Genomic DNA, 16,303 nt, shown 5'->3' on the forward strand with positions numbered 1-16,303 from the left:
TGTTCTTGCTCCTTTCTCACATACAGGCCAAGCATTTTAATTGGCTGCAGTGCAGGCTTGCATAGTTGAGGCAAAAACTTTTGGGGTAGAATCACTTCAGTCTACCCCTGTGACTCATCTTGCTTTTAATGTTCTTTTCCTTCCTCTATGAGGGTGAGGTCACTAAGGAGGGGTAGCTCTGAAGTTATCAGAGAAATCCCAGACTTCATTTATCTCTGAGAATTAGCTTTTTTTTTTCTTTATTTGCAGTGGCTATCGATTGCAGTGGACTTAACCATTTTAATTTTCCTAATATTTTCAAATCATATAGCTTTCTATTAAATGCTATTTCCTTAATGCTGCCAAGAAAGATTTTTTTTTTTTTTTAACTCGGCTAGTGATAGGAAAAATTCCATTCTGATCTCAATACAGGCTTGTTCAGCATTGTGACATCTTGAAGAAAACTGCCTTCCTGCTTAACACAGAGGGAGGACAAGACAGCAGAGGAAAGAGATACTTGAAATGCATAGGAGATTTTAGGGGATTAAGAGGTTGCTTGAGGACTGATTAGCTAATCTACTCATCCCAAATAATATAAAACAGAAAATACGAGAAGGAGACTCAACGGGAGTATTAATCTATAGCAATTACATTTAAGGGAAAGAAGACTATTCATGTGTCTTTTCTCAGAGATTTCCAATGATTTGGCAATTATAGTGATTTTATTTTTAATTATAGTAGGAAAAATATCCACTTTCCACTGGGAATAGAATTGGAAGTATGCATTTCACTTTCGTCAGCTAAAAGCTTAACGCCATCAAAACATTCAGGAAAGAAAAGACCAGTTAACAGTCATTGCTGTTCTTCCATCCCTGCAACCCCACAACCTCAGAATTCTTCTTACTTCGGTAAAATGTAGAGTACTGCTGACCTTATTTGGCCAAATGAGTAAGATTTTGCATTGAGATAGAAATGACAGAAATGAATGGTGGAAGTTGAATCATGATTTCCAGAGCTGTGAATTTGATCTGGCCCTTTCAAAAAGGTTTCAGAATAAGATTAAATATATCTTTTGGTAGTAATTTACTCCAATGTTCAATACCATTGCATTCTCTTAATATTACTTATAATGGAAATCCACTCTTTAAAAAAGTGTTTTCAGAACCATTGCCAAGGCTTGTGAGAATGAAGTAAAATACTCTCAGCAAGTCTTGCTTGCCTCAGGGTGTTGAAGATGATGGGGAGAAAAGTTACTATTCCCTGGATGGATCGATCAGTCAGGGTTGTTGCAGTTTGACAGCTGTGTAGCTCTTCTGCTCTGCCAGACTCTCCTGTGTGGGGAAGAGAAACCTCTGACTGGATTTGGCTTTGAGAAAGCATCTTTGCCTGGGTTCCTCTGCAAGAGTGAGAATGGGATAAAAACTGGACTTGCAGTTTTAGGTCCTGTGATCTAGGCCTAGAGCAAACTTTTAAATAAACTATAGTTAGTTCAATTGCTGTGCACCTTTGACCCTGCACCTTGCAGTGCAGCTCAATTTAAAAATACTTTTAAAATAGTTTGTTCTTCTGATTCTCATTTGGTGGGTGACAGTAAAAAGACAGGAGCAGGGTTCTCTGGTATTCTTTCTGACCCTGTGGTTCTTCCCTAACCCCATATTCCCTTTCTCCTCTTCCTCATCTTTTCTATCCTATCCTCATCTCTTTTTGCTGAATGTCCTTTGTTTTCAAAAGGAGTTAGCTGTGTTCAGGGAAGGTCAGCATCAACACGAGAGTCATACCTCTTTACCAAAGAAAAGTTTCACTTAGTTGCTTCCCTCCCCCTGCCCTTCTATCTCTTATATAAAGAACCTGTTGCAGTGCTGCGTTGCCTGATTTAATAGGGACCCGATGTGTCAAGGCAGGGCACAGGGAGTTGTTTCTGACATACAGAAATCAGATCCGGTTCTTCAGACAAAATATTTTTGGAGAAAATAAACAAATTCTTCAGACTTATAAAAGAACTTTTCAAACCTAATACTTTTATCTTCAGTATTGCAAAACCAATATAATCATAATTGGCATTTTCTTGCTTCAGCTGTATCATTTTGAAAAGTAAGGTGTAAAAGTGGACTGTGGAGAAAACACTATGGGAAGTTACTAAACTTCCCAAACATTATCAAGGAGAAGTAGTCTAGTTTTATAACTGATACCTGGCCTCACAGCTAGTTCCATTAAGCAGGAAAAAAATATACTTAAACACCTCCAAGTTCAGCTTTATTAAAGTAGAAAGTGCAAGACAAAGAAGCGCAGCTGTTTGCAGTCCAGCAGAGCTTCAAAGCCTGGGAAACATAAGTGCTTCTATGTCCTCTTTGACTCTCACCGTTCTTTTTCTTTCTGGACTCTAGGAGTCCAGCCTCCCAGAGATGTCTGGTTATGAGGCTAAGAGCTGTCAGAACCTAAGTGACGGCTTATTTTAGAGGCTGTTTCTCAGGATCCTGGCCCTTCTGTAGACATGAAAAGGGAGATGGTGCGCGCATGACCAAGGCAATCGGGTAGCCCTTTTCCTGCAAATATAAGAAATAGCCCATAGCCTAGAATCTTCTATGCAAGGTGGGTTTTGAGATTTGTGAAGAAAAGGACTTGACCATGTTAAGAGGAGATTAATAACATATGTTAAGTTTTTTTTTGAAATCCTTAATGAGTTGTTGATGGAAGAAAGCCTTATTTTTATGGATTTGGAATTTGTTAAATAATAAAATATCCCCCCCCCCCCCCCATTTAAGGTCCTGTTTATCTTATCAGCCTCAGTCTTTTCTCCTTTAAAAAAATTTTACCCCAAACTTGTTCCTCTCTCACAAGCAGGATACCTTTCTTGCTTCCTAGTACAGGTTTTGCCATGTCCCTGATCCTTCTGTCACATATTTCTTAACACTTTTTAGTACTATTATTTCTGTGAGACAGATTTTAAAAATGAATTAATGACTTGGCAGCTGAGCTCCCACTTCTGAAAGCAATGTAATCATTTAGGAATTTAAATTCCATTTAAAGTCTAATACGTCATAGACTTGTTGATATCTATGTTACTTTTGAAAGCTTTCTCCAAAGACTGACAAGAACTAAATATCACTCTTTTTGAATGGAATCTTAGCAACTTATGGTATACATGCAGTATTTTGGGGGAATTTTTTCTACTAATTCTTTTTCTTTCTTAATATTAGTTTTCTTATTTAATCATTGCCACATATGTAGCAGAAATCTTCATTGAGCTGTCCACTTTTTTTGAGCTGTATTCTACAAAATGGAGAGAAAGTGGTGTAGGTATGATCTGTGTCGTTGTCAGATTTGGATTAGTCAGAAAAGTTGTGTGATCCAACCCTGGAACAAGACGTGGACAGTAAGGCAAAAATGGAAATGTTTGTATATGAATGCAGTGTTTCCCAAGTGTCTTGGGCTAATGAACATACAGTCATAATCAGGTCAAGAGAGCAAACTACTTTTAAAGACATAGTTTCATCAGTTTTCAGAGCTGGGACAGAGATTGCCATTGCCTGCAGGAAAAGAGGAATGCACTTGATTAGCCTAGCAGGCTCCATGTAGTTCTTGGATGTTGTCATTATGATTAGGAAAAAAAAGTGATTCTTATTTGTAAAGAACTTTATTGTTATTTGTCTTATGCTGGATTTAGAAGCTTTGGTATTTGCACAGAATATTTGCACCAAATTCTTGAGATGCATATTCTGGGGATAAAATTAGTGTTGTGTTATGTTAATTGATCTCGTTTGCTGTCGTGCAGCATCATTGCAAATGTAGCTGCCTTGTGATGGGCAGCCTGCAAATAGCTAATTGACCCTGATCTCCCTTAATTAGTGCAAGTAAATCTTAAAATGAAGCTTTGAAGAGATCATCTGAAATAGATGAAAGCTGAGGCTTTACTCATTGTCAGAGCCTTGATGTCAATTGCTGAGTCCTGTGACCCAGCAAAAGGAAGACTTACCAGTCAGGTGGTCTTGTAGGAACTTCTATTGCTATGGTACTTTGCAAACAGTTTTTTGTGTATCAGCATTTCTATTCACTATTGCTGTACTTCAGCACATAATGTAAAATAAAACCTGAAGAACAGCATCTCCATTTTATGCTTAGGGCACAGTTTAAATACATAAATTAACTTTTGTAAAACAATTTTAATTTTAATATCAATCTAACTTTCTAGGTGGCAGGAGTAAAACTTTGTAAACGAAGGCTTCAGCTACTTGTTGTCCCCATTCATGCTGTTTAATTTGTTATTTTTATAAGGTACACATTCCAGGTTTTATAAATGAGGGACATTATTAATAAAGATTGCGATAAGCTGTTTTTCAAGTGTCAGATTTCGATTATCAGAACCATTAATTAAAACAAAAATTGTAACACTTTCATTCCCAAATAGGCATTGTGATTGAAAACATTTATACGTTTGTTGAATTTAGAGGGCTTGATATTACCCAGAAATAGATAAACGAATAACCTAGAGGAAGAATAAGTGTTGTTATAATACAAATAGGAAAAATAATTGATCACCTTAACTGGAAACTCCTGATGACATGTAGCATTTGCTCTCTGTGACCTGGTGATTGAAACAGAATTTTTTTTAATGTAGTTTTATCTCCTTTATAGGAGTTTAATTGATTCATGCTTGCTAGCTAAAGATTAGGCTTGCATTCTGAAGTTAAAAACTTTCTGACAGTGGCTGTCTGATCAGGCTTGTAGCGTTCCTCCACTAAAATAGACTGACTTTGAATTAGAGCTGGCCATGTGAGGTACTTTAGACTGATGGAGCTTCAGTTTTTTGGGGGATTTTATTTCACTGCAGATGTCAAAGGAGGAAGTTGTTCCAGAGAGGCAGCAGTAAGAGCAAGTTTTATTGACTCTTAATTGACTTTATTTTTTGAAAGCATATTTTTAAAATTTTATTTTAAAAGCTATTTTTAGATTAATGCTGTGATGTAATTTATGGAATTGCGTTGCTGCTTGGAAATGACCTGTGAACCTATGTATGTGAGGCCATTTGTGTTAAAAACGTAAAGAAAAAAGGGTCCCCCTTTAAAAAGGGGGGAAGCAAGGGTTAAGCATTCACAACATTCATTGACAGGAGTTCAGTTAAAGGACCAAATTGCTAGCTGTGGAAACAGTCCTAATTTTCTCATACAAGAAAAGATATATTGCATATTTTTTTAGTCTTATATGCCATAAGATCAATGCTTGGTTCAAGATAATTCTAATACACAGACATTGTTTATTCATCTTACACCTGCAGAAGATGAGTATTTTGCTTTTAAAATAGCTACATGGAAGAAAAAAGAAGAGTAGTTTTTACTAGGACAGCCAACAGAGGCAGCGAACAGACGCAGCAGTTTGCGCAGCAGTGTCTGGGCTCTGCCTGGGCCTTTTGTGGGCCTTGTTGGAAGTTGTGGAGACTTTCTGGGGACCCCCGAGGAACTAGACGGTGCTTGCTGCTAGCAGGAAGGGAGAGCTGGGCAAGGACTCCTGCAGGGGACCTTGACTTAACTTCTCCTGGGAAGTGCTAGCTAGGTGGGGCTGCTGCTAACGAGCTCTCTGGGCTGCCCTGGTCAGAGGGAGCTGGGGCTTTTGTTTCAGGTGGCTCCTGGTTGGGTGGGTCAAGCACCCTTGTGAGTCACTGCTAGGCAGAGGCCTATATAAGAGCCAGGCCTAGAGTGCAGCTCCCAGAGCACAGCCAACAGAGGCAGCGAACAGATGCAGCAGTTTGTGCAACAGAGGCAGCAAACAGACACAGCAGTTCGCGCAGCAGGGCGTCAGAAGGCAAAGAAGGCACCTCTCCGTTTTGCACAGTGGTGTGTCCTTCCCCGGGGCATGGTCATGACACGCCGCAGAGCACGTTCCCCAGTGGCTGCGGGAGGTGCTGCATCGGCTGTGTCTGAGGCTTCAACCCAGACAGACCCTCAGACATCAGATGCAGCTCTGCAGGTGTCAGGCTGCAGGGAGTGCCTGGGGCCTCTCCGTGGGGCCTGGGCTGACAGTCAGCTCTTCTGCATGAGGTGTGCTGTGGTTGACCAGTTGCGTCACCAGATAAAGGAGTTACGGGAGGAGGTTAGTAGGCTGCGTAGCATCCGAGAGGATGAGCGGGAGATTGACAGGGCATTCTCAGAGACTATTCAGCTCCGGGAGTCCCCTGCCCCCACTGCAGCGGAGTTGTCAGAGGGCTCAGCACCGTGTGTAAAGGTGCATCATAACGCTGTGGAAGAGGGCTGGAAGCTGGTGACCTCTTGTAGAAGGAGAAAGGCTCTTGCTTCTCCTCAAGACTTACCCTTGAAGAACAAGTTTAGCGCCCTCCAAGCCGAGGAGGAGCTGGGCATGGCTCCAAGGGAGGCAACTGGCCTGGCAGACCCTGTGCCGTGCAGGAACCCCCGGAAGAAACGGCGAGTGATTGTTGTGGGTGACTCCCTGCTGCAGGGGACAGAGGCACCTCCCTGCTGACCTGATCTCTTGTCCAGAGAGGTTTGCTGCCTGCCAGGGGCTCGAATAAGAGAAGTCATGGAAAGACTGCCAAGGCTTGTCCACGCATCGGACTACTACCCTCTGCTGATCTTCCATGTGGGTGCTAATGACACGAAAGGCAAATTGGAAACCATCAAACAGGACTTCAGAGCTCTGGGAATGGTGGTGAAGGGTCTGGGAGCCCAGGTTGTTTTCTCCTCAGTCTTGCCTGTGAGGGGAAAGGACAGGAGGAGGAGTAGACGAGTTTTCCAAGTTAACAGCTGGCTGCGCCGCTGGTGTTGGCAACAGGGCTTTGGTTTCTATGACCATGGGACCCTGTTTGAAGATCAACAGCTGATGGGGAGCGATGGGATCCACCTTACCAAGCGGGGCACGCGTGTCTTTGCCAACAGATTGGCCAGCCTGGTACGGAAGTCTTTAAACTAGGCAAGATGGGGGAAGGGGAGTGGTATAGTGGCAGGGGAGTCAGTAAAACACCGCTCAAGTCAGGATGCCTCCAGCGGGTGCATACAACCAGGGGAGACGGCATGGGACATGGCTATGGAGGATCCTCTTGCACCTCTTCAGGGAAGCCTGCGTGCTTGACTGGCTCTCTGAAATGCCTGTATACCAATGCACGCAGCATGGGGAATAAGCAGGAAGAGTTAGAGATCTGTGTGCGGTCACAGGGCCATGATCTCATTGCAGTGACAGAGACATGGTGGGATAGTTCACATGACTGGGATGCTGTCATGGATGGCTATGTGCTTTTTAGAAAAGACAGGCCAGGAAGGCGAGGTGGTGGAGTTGCTCTTTATGTGGGGGAGCAACTAGAATGTATGGAGCTCTGCCTCAGGGTGGATGAAGAGCAAGTTGAGAGCCTATGGGTAAGGATTAAAGGGCAGGCTAACCTGGGTGACACTGTTGTGGGGGTCTACTACAGGCCACCTGACCAGGAGGAAGTCATCGATGAGGCCTTCTACAGACAGCTGGAAGTAGCCTCACATTCACAGGCCCTGGTTCTCATGGGAGACTTCAACCACCCTGACATCTGTTGGGAAGACAGCACAGCTAGGCACAAACAGTCAAAGAGGTTCCTGCAAAGCATTAATGATAATTTCTTGACCCAGGTGGTGGAGACGCCAACGAGGAGAGGTGCAATGCTAGACCTTGTACTAACAAACAAAGAAGGTCTAGTTGGAGATGTGAAGGTTGGGGGCAGCCTTGGCTGCAGTGACTATGAGATGGTGGAGTTCAGGATCCTATGAGGAGGGAGCAGGGCAATGAGCAGGATCGCAACCCTGGACTTCAGGAGAGCTGACTTTGGCCTCTTGAGGGACCTACTTAGGGGAATCTCATGGGGTAGGGCCCTAGAAGGAAGAGGGGTCCAAGAAAGCTGGTTAATATTCAAGCATCACTTCCTCCAGGCTCAAGAGCAGTGCATCCCTCTGAGGAAGAAGTCCAGCAAAGCGGGCAGGAGACCTGCCTGGATGAGCAAGGAACTCCTGGCAAAACTCCAGCAGAAGAAGGAAGTCTACAGAATGTGGAAAAGGGGACAGGCCACTTGGGAGGAATACAGGGACGTTGTCAGAGCGTGCAGGGATGCGACAAGGAAGGCTAAGGCCCAGTTGGAATTAAATCTGGCAAGGGATGTCAAGGACAACAAGAAGGCCTTCTTCAAATACATCAATAGCAAAAGGAAGACTAGGGAAAACGTGGGCCCGCTGCTGCATGGGGCGGGTGCCCTGATGATGAAGGATACAGAGAAGGCAGAGTTATTGAATGCCTTCTTTGCTTCCGTCTTCACTGCTAAGGCCAGTCCTGAGGAATTCCAGACCTTGGGGACAAGAGAGGAAGGCTGGAGAAAGGAAGACTCTCCCTTGATGGAGGAGGATCAGGTTAGAGATCTTTTGTCCAAACTTGACATCCACAAATCCATGGGCCCCGATGGGATGCACCCACGAGTGCTGAGGGAGCTGGCGGATGTTATCGCTAGGCCACTCTCCATCATCTTTGAAAGGTCCTGGAGATCAGGAGAGGTGCCTGAGGACTGGAAGAAGGCCAATGTCACCCCAGTCTTCAAAAAGGGCAAGAAGGAGGAGCCAGGAAACTACAGGCCTGTCAGCCTCACCTCCATCCCTGGAAAGGTGATGGAACAGCTCCTCCTGGAGGTCATCACTAAGCATCTGGAGGGCAAGAAGGTGATCAGGAGTAGTCAGCATGGATTCACCCAAGGGAAATCATGCTTGACCAATCTGATAGCCTTCTATGACGGAATGACTGGCTGGGTAGATGAGGGGAGAGCAGTGGATGTTGTCTACCTGGACTTCAGCAAGGCTTTTGACCCTGTCTCCCATCACATCCTCCTAGGTAAGCTCAGGAAGTGTGGGCTAGACGAGTGGACAGTGAGGTGGCTTGAGAACTGGCTGGATGGCCGAGCTCAGAGGGTTGTGGTGAATGGCGCAGAGTCAAGTTGGAGGCCTGTGGCTAGTGGTGTCCCCCAGGGGTCAGTGCTGGGTCCAGTCTTGTTCAATATATTCATCAATGACCTGGAGGAAGGGACAGAGTGCCCCCTCAGCAAGTTTGCTGATGATACTAAACTGGGGGGAGAGGCTGACACACCAGAAGACTGTGCTGCCATTGAGAGGGACCTGGACAAGCTGGAGAGGTGGGCGGAGAGGAACCTCATGAAGTTCCACCAAGGCAAGTGCAAGGTCCTGCACCTGGGGAGGAATAATCCCATGCAGCAGTCCAGGCTGGGGGTTGACCTGTTGGAAAGTAGCTCTGCAGAGAAGGACCTGGGAGTGCTGGTGGACAACAAGTTAAACATGAGCCAGCAGTGTGCCCTCGTGGCCAAGAAGGCCAATGGTATCCTGGGGTGCATGAGGCAGAGTGTTGCCAGCAGGTCGAGGGAGGTGATCCTGTCCCTCTACTCAGCCCTGGGGAGGCCTCACCTGGAGTACTGTGTCCAGTTCTGGGCTCCCCAGTACAAGAGAGACATGGCACTCCTGGAGAGAGTCCAGCGGAGGGCTACCAAGATGATTAGAGGGCTGGAGCACCTCTCCTATGAAGAAAGGCTGCAAGAGCTGGGCCTGTTCAGCCTGGAGAAGAGAAGATTGAGAGGGGATCTCATCAACGTGTACAAGTATCTGAAGGGGGAGTGTTAAGAGGATGGGGCCAGTTTCTTCTCCGTGGTGCCCAGCAACAGGGAGAAACTGAACCACAGGAAGTTCCATCTGAACCTGAGGAAAAACTTCTTCACTGTGAGGGTGACAGAGCATTGGAACAGGTTGCCCAGAGAGGTAGTGGAGTCTCCTTCCCTGGAGATATTCAAAACCCGTCTGGATGTGATCCTGGGCAATGTGCTCTAGAGGACCCTGCCTTGAGCAGGGAGGTTGGACTAGATGATCTCCAGAGGTCCCATCCAACCTAAACGATTCTGTGATTCTGTAATACTAGGAGGCAATACACATTAAGATCGCTGGTGATAGCAAAACACCTGGGTAGAGTAATTGTAAACAAGTAGTGGTAGTATGGACTATTGTGCAGAAAATTATTCTCTATCAGTTATAACACATAAAGGACATCACTACAGGGCATCTTTAAATGTTAAAAAATTTGGTGAAATTTGCCTTATTAGAGGGCAAAATATGCTAATGTAAGCAGAGTTTATATAAGCTTCAATGAACATAATTAATGTAAAATAGATTATAACCAATGACAAAATAAGGGTTTGCCAAAATATGGCATTGGAATTATCTAGTATAATGGTCAATCTTGTAGCATATGTAGACTGGGTATATGTGTTCTGCTTTGTGATAAACTGCATTATATATGAAAATATTGCAATGTTAAAGTATATTTTGGAATATGGCCCAAGTAACACTCCTAAACTACATGTACAAGGACAGAAAGGTGCCCAGCAAAGCAGTGTGGGGGGTGTGTGTGTGTATGGTGGTTTTTTGTTTGGTTTTTGTTTTTTTTAACTGTATGCACAGGAAGATGAGATGTGAGACATCATGCACTGAGGCTGTGGCTTCATCAGATCCTAGGAACTTGCAGTGTGAAGATCATGATTACTTCCTAATTGTTTCCAGCTGGTGAATTGGGCATTGTTTGTCCCCAGCTGGTTCCTGAGACCTGATTGCCAGGCTGGGGAAGCAGTGAAGGTTGGGACAGTTCCCCTCAAGTAGCATAATCATGTCCTGTCCTCTAGGACAGGAGGATAACGGTGTTAAATAGGAGAACCACGTATATTGGTTCCACATAGGGATAGGGCTTTTTAACTGTCTCTCTGTAGTGGGTGGACTGCAAGTTAACAGTTTTTAGCCAGATTTTGATGGCAGTTGTCTCTTTTGGCTAAGGCTTATGATAGCTGCACGTCTGGTTTGTGCTTTTCCTATCCTCAGAGATATGAACAATCTTTAATATGCTGTTCCTTACCTGCCTTTTCATTGCGGTAACACAGTAGTATCTGATTCCTCAGCTTTCGGCTACGATTTTGCCTGCTTATGATTAACATGATCTTGAACTGTTTCTCCTGTACCAAATGAAAATGGCTTGATGGGCTGCAGTTTCTCTCTATGTGCATGTAGACTAGACCTGGAAACATTCTGCCTTTCCTCAGCTATGTCCAAACTAAAAATCTTACAGAAAAATGTCTTGATTAACTTGATGCCAAAACCAGTGAGCTAATTCCTGGACACTGTTTGGGGAGCAGTGTTCCAAGTACCATTCCCAAAAGGCGGTTTCTGTGAGGCCACTCTGTTTTGTAGACTAGGGGAGTTTACCACCCTAGACATATGTCATTTTGTACCAGTTGGCCTCACTTTCCTGGAATACTCATGGACATGTTTAATTTACTGTTACAGATGTATCTGAAAAGTTTGTTATAAAGGAGGCATTTTAGTTGAAGAATTATGATTTGAAAATCTTCCAGACTTGCAGTGTCAATGAGCAGATAGTCACTAGCAACATCATCTGGTAACGCTACAGAGAGGGCACAGTGGGCATGGATGCAGCTTCTCGTGTATGTGGAATGTTATATGCAGAATTATATATGCAGTGCTGCTCTTCTAACGTGTCTTGCATTAATGCTCTTGTCTCTTGTCATTCTCATTCTGTTTGCTACTACCTTGTGAAGCTGCGAATGCTCGTAGAATCTATGCAGCTTCATGTCTTTTTTTCTTCCTCTTTTGGAAGTTGCATTACCTATTGTTGCATTTTCATGTCCTCGCTTCACTTCAGGTTTTTCTCTCTTGGTGCTCATATGGTTAGTAGAACTCATGCATCCCAGTTCTGGTGAGCCTACAAATACCCCTTCATACAAATGTTTACCTTTCAATTAACATATGAAAGGCCTGTTTCAGATAAATTTGGCTTTAGGTATAAAGCATATTGAAAAACAGTACAAGGTGATTGCTTTTAAACCATTCTAATCAGCTTCAAAATGAAAAAAAAAATGGATATGCAGAGACATTTGCTTTTTTGTTTCTTATTTATAGCAATATAAGTAGCACTAGGGCTTGAGCTCCTCTGTACTCTTGTGTGAGACCTAGAGTTCTGTCCAACTACTGTCACTGTCTTGGCCATAAAAGGAACTGCTGGCTTGGACTCCAAACCCTAAATAGGACCATTGTGAATAAATTGGTCTTTGTGCAAGTTTTATATAAGCAAGAGTTAAGTCTCTTGCATGGTGTAATATAGCACCAGTTAGAAGTAAACAGGCTATGATTGCAGTGCTAGACACTGCCTTGAGGCAGAAGAAATTACACTGTCATGCAGAGGATATGTAGCTGCTGCTATTCTGGTGTTCGATTTCTTCATTGTCACATAGTTGAAAGCTATCCAGGAGAGGAAGAAGTGTAAACTGACAGGGGAAGAAAATGACCTGCTTATGGAGGATATAGAAGTGAAGGATATATACTTAAAACTGTTTGTACTACTCACAGCTTAATTCTGTGTATCTATTCATTCCTAGTGAAACTATTGGCTCCTGAGAATAAAATGCTTTCAAAAGCTGCAAATATATTATCAAAGACTTAGAGGTAAATGCTGATGAAATGTTGTAATAATCAGTCATGGGGTTTGTTATTACCTGATTCACACGAGTGCACTTCACCGTATTAAAAAGGCATATTTTTATAATAGATATGACTTTTAATGTACAAATACAGTTGTCTGCCAGGTTTTGAAGAAAATTCCTAGAAGCATCCTACGTTGAAAAAGATTTTCTGTAGTAGTATATGAAAATATATAAATATCACCTGTATTGGGGTATGTTTCTCCAAAAGAGTCAGTTTTTTTTTTTTTTTTTAAGTCCTTAATTTGCAAATTAAGGATATGGGATTTGTTAGGTTTTTTGTTTGTTTGTGTTGTTTAAATATAGTGCTACTGCTAATGAATGGCTAATGAACTTCTGGCAACATATGCTTTAAAAGTTCTGAACAAAATGGGAGGTGTTAACCTAAAGTAAATGTACTTGAAGCATTCAAAAAGTATTTAAAAAAAACCCTATCAGTTGCTGCCAATAAATCTCACTTCAGTCCATAAAAACTTAATAGAAAGTAATAAGGAAGTAAAATATCTCTGACTCTACTCAAGACTAAAGTATGATCAATAAGCAACAATACTCAGGATCAGCTTGCATATGCTGCCCAGATGCTTTCAAACATTTCAGTACCAGAATGATATTTACCTGCATTTTGCATACAAGTGGAGCCCATTTTAGAGAGGATGTTGCGACTGATTTGTGAAGAATGAGTAACAGAACTTTATATATACAGCTTAGCTAAACGTAGACCAAGAAGGAAACAGCTGTCTATAAATATTTGAAGAGTTTTTAGGAGGCAAAGGAATTGTTCTGATAAGTATAGTGATTGAAATTAATATTGATGATATTGAACAAAGGAAGGAAAACTGTATATGGAGTACTATAATTATTTTGAGAGAGTCTTCTCTCAATGGAAAATGAAAGAATCTCATGAAAAATGGTAGAAAGACCTAAGAATTAAAACCTTTAAAATTAGAGTGGGAAAAGAACATGAACTATAGTACTTGTTGCTATAAGAAATTGTCTTCCAATAGGAAGGTGGTACAAAAACATATTCTTCAACTTTACTGTAACTGTTTCGACAACCATTTTTACTGCCTTTTTTCCACATTACAGAAATTAATCCCACCGCTTTTGTGAGGGAATTGAAAACTCTTCCCTTCAAACTGGAGTGAAAAGAAGTAGTAAATTGAGGGGGAATTGGGGAGGAGGCATAATGATAAACTTCTGAAATTTCATTTCAAAGTGGAAATACAATGTTTTCTAAATAGAATATATTTCTTTTGAATTTGTGGCAACCAAGGCAATACAGTGTTTTCTAAAGAAAATATATATTTTGGACTCTGCAGCAACCATTGACTGAAACTCTCTTTTTTTCAGTTTCACAACTCTGCAGTCCTATGTAGTTGGGGTGAAATCACAATGGTAAATTAAATTTTGTTGTTTGGAACTGGTTTGCGGCTCCCATGTTAGAGCATGTCCAGGCAGGTGCCAGCAGTCCCAGAGCTCCCCAACACTGGGCTTCCCGCAGCTGTGGAGGGAGGTGGTTCCCAAGCTGTGGGAATGAGGGGGCTGCGCAGGCAGCTCATGCAAGTCGCAGGAAGCCCTAGCACTCCTTGTCGCAGGAGGGAGTGCGTTTCGGGTGCTGTGGAGCCACTGACTCTGAAGGACTTGATCTTAAGCAGTCTGTTGGCACACTGGCAAGAAAACAGGCACGATTCCAGCAGGCCACTCCAGATTTTTCATCCAAAATGTGCTGAAAATCGTATTTTAATGATTCCTTTTGTTCTCAAAAAATATTTTCATGAAAAACAGTTTTATGGAAAAAACTCTTCTGCAGCTTTGATGAAGAGCAACGTAGGGAGGTGAATATTTAGATAAATAGATAGTTTAATAGAGAAATGCTAGATAGTTAGATAATTTAATAGATCAATTCTAACATTCTCTGTCTTTGTTTTGGCTTTGAATTCTTGAAAACAGATTTATTGAACAAAATATTTTGGTGGATTTATGGGAACTTGACTGACCATATATGTTCTGTTTTGGGAAGTGGTGTTAGAACTAGAGCAAAAGAAGAATCTCCAGAAAATCTCACTTGAATAAAAATGTATAAATATATGCAAATATCATCCCCCTCCCACTCAAACTTTTCAGTTGTAATTATAACAACATACGGAACTATATGTTACATGTTCTTTACAGTGAAGAGAATAATAGAATGTTTTTTTATAGTCTTTCAAAGTTATGACAGGAAGAGGAGAACATTAATTTATGACAAGGGATGTGTTGAGTACCATAGAACATGTCTAAGTGGTTTCTTGTCTGAACTAACAAATTAATCCCTGTGCTTTAGCTTTGGAATATAATTGGTAGTCTTTTTAATATATACTCAGATTTCCATCAGTAAGAATGATTAAGAAAAAAAAAGTGCTAACTGCGCTAATGGAGGCTTAGGTTTTTCTCTTCAATTGCTGTGAACAATTAGCTCTAGAGAAAGCTAAGAGACATCTCTGATCTCCTATTCTCCTTCATCAACTGTTACAATCAATACATCAGTAGTATACCTACACCTTTAATGGTATAACTTGGTCTTGGGTTATTGACTTAATAATCTTGTCTAAAAGCTTTACGTTTACATGCAATCATCTGACTGGCTGACATTCCCCAGTTTCTTGTCACTTTCTCCATTTCCACCGCCTTTTATTATGATTTGTCCTCCAATTCAGAAGAATGAATGAATTCTTCAGTATGATACCCAGTTATCCCACATAATCAAAAAGTTTAGCCAATGTGAATGAATCTTCTGATAATTTTATAGTGAATATACTTTTTAAAAATATCCAAATCAATCCCTTATATTTCCTTCTTATCTCATATTAGTTTCAAATGAGGTAAAGACTACACTGCCTGCTATTCTCTGCTTTGGGAATGACAGTCGCATATTGTATCATCCTGATAATTTTACAAAGGATGCTAAATTCTTTAACCGTGGCTCAGAAGATATTCTGCAGCACACTGATGCAACTATGATATACTATCATGTGCTTATTATTTTTAAGTAATAAAAAGAATGAGTTTAATGTTAATCTTGTTTGTGTGTTCTCTGAGACCTCAGCTTTCTGGGAAAGAAAAAATTGTAGAGGATAGCTTCCTTGTCCTGTCAGTTCTGTACCATCGTTTTTTTGTTTCACTTTTGCATCTCATGGTATCTGATATATTGGAAGAATGTTTTTATCTACAGTTTGATCACAGCTTTAGTAAAGTACACATTGAACTGGATCACAGTTTTTCCCTGGTATCTGAGAATTACTAATTTCCTATTCTATCTAGAAACAACGTATTTCTGTACAGTTATTATTTTCATTTAACCAAAATTTCTAAAGGGCTACGTATTTCTGTTATAGAAAGTGAAATCTCAAATATTTGTTGACTGAGTTAAAATAAGTTTATATATATAATATACACACACACTCTCATATTTCTGAGGCCATCAGCATTGACATGCAATGAGATTAATTATATCACTCTAGCTGTTAACATTGTCAAGCACTGTCCTTCATAGTATTTTAACATATTACAATTCTCGGGATACTGATTATACAGCTAGCCTAATGCTTTTTTCCTCTACTTTTCATCATTATTCTCTTGTTTAAATGAAGTATTTCATATAAAACTTTGTGCTAAGAAAATCCAGACTTTGAGCTTTAGCTTGAAGCTAAGATTAATAAATATCTCTGTATCAAATAATGCATTTCTTACTAAAGATTATCAAATTGTCACTGACCTGCATTCAGTTATCCT

At 41.5% G+C, this 16,303-nt stretch overlaps 1 protein-coding gene across 3 annotated transcripts in view; it reads left to right on the forward strand.

The window, feature by feature from the left end:
* Positions 1 to 16,303, forward strand: part of LOC104146842 (ARF like GTPase 15) — a 222,628-nt gene that overhangs the window by 116,068 nt on the left and 90,257 nt on the right. The window lies entirely within an intron of this gene.

Source organism: Struthio camelus, chromosome Z (assembly GCF_040807025.1).
Source record: "Struthio camelus isolate bStrCam1 chromosome Z, bStrCam1.hap1, whole genome shotgun sequence".
Lineage (NCBI taxonomy): Eukaryota > Metazoa > Chordata > Aves > Struthioniformes > Struthionidae > Struthio > Struthio camelus.